This window comes from Myotis davidii, unplaced genomic scaffold, assembly GCF_000327345.1.
Source record: "Myotis davidii unplaced genomic scaffold, ASM32734v1 scaffold1372, whole genome shotgun sequence".
Classification (NCBI taxonomy): Eukaryota; Metazoa; Chordata; class Mammalia; order Chiroptera; family Vespertilionidae; genus Myotis; species Myotis davidii.
The window spans coordinates 186,044-190,884 of NW_006284095.1; positions in this window are offsets into that span (position 1 = coordinate 186,044).

The following is a 4,841-nucleotide window of genomic DNA, read 5'->3' on the forward strand; positions in this document are numbered from 1 at the left end:
ATCATACAAATGTACATATGACATGCACCCTTCAATGTGTTTGCTTTACTTTTTTTAAATTACTTAAAAACAAGCATAATAATTTTTATTTCATTGGGTAGAGCAAGTGGGGCATTGTTTCTTTAAGGCAGATTGGTTTTGGGTTTAAAATAGAGAAACTTGAAAAAGAAGAGAGCAACTCAACTTTTTACTTTTACATAACACTCTCAATTATATCTCTAGTACAAGAGCTTTGGCCTGAGTTATTGTTAAATATCTATCTATATAAAATCCTAAATGACTATCACAACCAAACGGATGACCTAACAGGCTGCATGGGGTGACCAGGCCAGCATGGGGGTTAATGAGGGGCAAACAAAATGACCGACAAGCAGGCTGTGTGGGGCAACCAGGCTGGCAGGGGGCAGTTGGGAGCAACCAGGCCGGCAGAGGGGAGGGCATTTAGGGGCGATCAGGCCAGCAGGAGGAGTCAGTTAGGGGTGATCAGGCTTGCAGGGGGGCAGTCCTCCCCCCATGCAAAAATGTTGTGCACTAGGCCTCTAGTTCTATATAATAAAAGCCCAGTGACCGAAATGGCTGAATGATCAGAACGACCAGAGACCAGAATGACCATGGCCCCTCACCCTGGCCAGCAGCCCCCCCAGCAAGCAGTTAGAGGTGATCAGGCAGGTAGGCAGAGTGGTTAGGGGTGATTAAGCAGGCTACTTGGTTGGGAATCATGGCTCGAGAGTATATGGCATTTATCTAACAGTGAGCAAAAATAAACCATAAGCAAAATAAACATTAAAATGTTTATGTGATCATTCCCACAGTTGGAGTAAATGTTACAAAAAGGTTTTATTTTCATAATGTAAGTATTTGACAATTATTGATGTCCAGGTCACAAATGAAAACAACATTATTTCATATTCATAAGCACTCAGCATATGTTAATATAAAATCATCCATTTAGAATGGGATGGAAATCCTTTCCACACATTCCTACAGTCGCTTTTTTAAGGACAGTGGGTAATTTCCCTTCTAAGGATAGGAAAGGACTGTTATTCATATGAGCAGACAGGCAGGCACTGTCTCAGGACATTACAGGGCTTATGAAAAGAAATAAATATAACTGAGGGATTGAGGAGAACAATATATAACTTGACCTTGAATTTTTAAAAGAGAAAGCAGACCACTTAGGGTCTAAAATGTTTGGATTGTTGATGTTCATTGGCTTCTGACTAACATGACTGTTTTACACTGCTTAGAAAGCTTTTTTCAAAACATTCGGCATTCTAATTTGATTCATGCTTCTGTGCAAATTTGAAATAGGTTTTAAGATCTTCAGGCAACAACATGTTTCTTGCCATTTTATCACATGACTGTTAAATTACCTTACATTTAGCAGATATTAAATTACTGTTTATTAAAATAATGAAAATGTATCTAAGGATAACAGGCTTTCAAAAGTTATTGGAGGATCAATAAGATAAACACACTTGATCTCTGTGTATAAAAATTTTCCTGTAGAGATAATTGTCAGATCTTTTTCTAGTTCTTTACTTTATACTAGAAGTGTTTGCGGTTTAACTTGAAAGACCAGCAAATCTACCAGATAATGATCCACTGGCGAATGAGTTGTGATGAGTTGGCAATTAAAAAATGGTAGGGATGAATGTTATAGATTGGACTGAAAATATATAAAAAATTTACAGGAAAAATTAATAGTTAGAGTTTTGTTAATAAGATTGAGTATAAGAAAAGGACAGTAGTTATTTCCTTCCCAAATTTAAAAATATTATATGTATACATACTATGTTCAAATGGAATATCTTCCCCTAGGAGTTATATATAGTTTTCACATTGGTAGATAAGGTAACATATTTACAGTAACAAATAAGAGATGCCAGATTAATGGGACTTCTGGTCTAAAAATGTGAGGCACAGCATGATATTTTAAACATTCAAAGGGAACAGGGTAACACTCAACATCTATAGAAAAGTGCATGAAATATTTGCTCAAGGTATTTTATAGTTTTCATATTAAAAGTGCTACACTTGCCCTAACTGGTTTGGTTCAGTGGATAAAGCATCGGCCTGTGGACTGAAGGGTCCCAGGTTTGATTCTGGTCAAGGGCACATGCCAGGGTTTCGGGCTTGATCCCCAATGCGGAGAGGGGGATGCAGGAGGCAGCCAATCAATGATTCCACATATTTGTCAGTTGGGTTCCAGCAACTGTTGTGATAATAGTGAGTTCCATGTGAAGATTACTGTGGAAGGAGAAATGAGAGTTTAATGTCAAATCTGATTCCTAAATGGCAGCCCAACATTAGTCATCATAGTTAAGAATATTTTTATTTAAATTCAAGAATATTTTGTGAAAAACTACTTAGTTGTTAAAACACAATTATACACAGTGGACTAAATGCAGTTTCTTAACAAACAGGACTGTTAAGTATTTCTTTTGGCCTCGGGGTATAGTGGAAAAGTTATTGTATAACTACAGCTGTGGTGATCTGATAGTTTGGGAACCTCTGCAATGAAAGTATTACCATTAATATTAATGGTGATATGCTTGCTGTCTGTAATGTTCTTTTTCTTAGAATACAAAATGAAACTGGCTTTACATACCAGTATGTAGAATTATGGACTTCAATGAAATATATTTTTTCATGCTGAAACTGCTGTGTAACCTTATCCCTGATCTTAACATCAAATAAGGGTACTTATATATCAACATAGTTCATACTTACCCACCATAAAGATAATATTTGGCTTCCAGAATTAATTATTGTCTTAGCTGATATAAGATGAAGCTAAAATCATACCTCCTGTACTGCTTTGATTATTATCTAAATGACAAGCTATTCTTTTGTTTGTACTCTTAACTTTTCCTCAAGTTTTAGCCACTTCATGTGGAAACTGGGTGAATTTTAGTTTAATTTCTGTCATTATATTGGAAACTATGATGTTGTCCATCTAGATCTTAATGGAGATGTCTATAAAGTGGGGTGTCTTTCATTTATAAACCTTTGATAAGCCTCTGAGGATTGGATCATTGCAGTCATGTGGTGCTTATGTCTACAACTGACTAATATCCAAAGTTCAGTACTTGCCATGGCAGGCAGGCCTGTACAGCTGGAGTTCACCTGTTAAGCATAATGTCAACAGCAGTCATATGTATACTCCTCCTGTAGATGTGGTATCCTTGGCTGGCACTGGCATCACTTGGTGACTAAGAATCCTTAGTCATTTTCATATCAAGACCCATGTAAGCGATGACAAATCTGAAAATAATCAAACTGCTTTTGTTTCAAATATTAAAAGTTTTGATCCTGATTGGTAATGAATTTCTTCCAGTCAGGTACAAAGTAGATAATGTGATAATTAGACCACTAGTTCATGTTTGGTTAACCCAAATGCACTGAAAGTATGGTGACCTTTTATTGTGTTGACTTGACTCTGCTACAATGCTCAGATATTCAAGTAAGCATTAACCTAAGTGCTGCTGTGAATATTTTTTGCATATGTGATTAAAATTAATGATGACTTAATTTGAAATTAGAAAGATTTCTGACAGCATGTCTTCTGTTAACCATGAACATCCTGATGTAGCCATGTTTTCTGCCTGTATTGCTCATACTAGTAGTGTCCAACATCTTATTCAGTCTGTTCTGTTATTGAGAGCTATAATGTAAATATCCCTTTTTTATCATATTCAAATTCATCCTGTAAATGGACCAGATGTAAAGTTTGTATATGAGACTCAAAGTTAAGAGGCCAAATTAAAGAAGAAACTGAAGTTGCTTGATATTAGCATAAACATGACCTAATGTGTAGGCAAAATCAAGATAATGTGAAAAAAAGTGTTTTAAGCAAAGTTAAGAGGGGGATATTATAAGGTAAAAACAAGGACTAAGAACTGAGATGACACTCTTGTTTTTCTTATATTCAGACATATTTCTCTGATGGAAAAGGGACAGGTGACTTAACTAACCTATTTGAATAAGACAACTCAGTCCAAGTTAAACATCTCCTTCAGGAAACACTTCTGATGTATGGAACAACCACTAATGGTGGGTAAGTTACAGAGGCACTTAAGAGGTGAGTGATTATACTCTGGTTTTTATCAGACCTTTCTAGTTATGTTACATTAAATCACATATGTTTTGTCATAGTATGCATAGCACATGAAAAAAAAAAAGAGGTTTCACTAGTGATACTAATTAGTCCTGCCAATGAAAAAAAGTCAAATGAGCTTTAGTTGTGTCCATGTCAGAGTAGGTGAACAAGTAATCTAAATGGAGTGAAAGTAGTCAAGGAATGAAATATTTGAATTACTGAATTTGCAATGGAGCCATAACAAATACTTATAATTTTAAGTACCATGGTTTCTCTAGAAAGGGGAGTGGCAGAGATGCAATAAGAGAAAATAATCACAAATAAATTAGTCAAGCACATGAGAGTTCATGATATTGAATTATTCTTGATGATGACAAGAATAGATGGAGAGGAAAACTGAATCAAGTTCTAATTTTTTAAATACATTTTTGTAGTCAACAAATAAAAGTTGACGTAACTTGATAATAATTACTGATATTGAGTAGAAGTATACATGAATGGCATGGTTTCCATCTCAAAAACAGAATTGCTAGTTTGTTTGCTGGATTTTTTAATGAGAAAATAAGTGGGTAATTTTTCAAAAGAAGCAGTGGACAACAGGGACAGTGACCCAATCTCTCCCCAACAAAGTTGTGAGAAAAGAACCACCACTCAGGAGGATGGAGGGAAAGGCAGTGCCTTCTGAATAGGTTCAAATGTTAAGCTCAATAAGAAGAGGCATGAGGAAACATTGAATTTG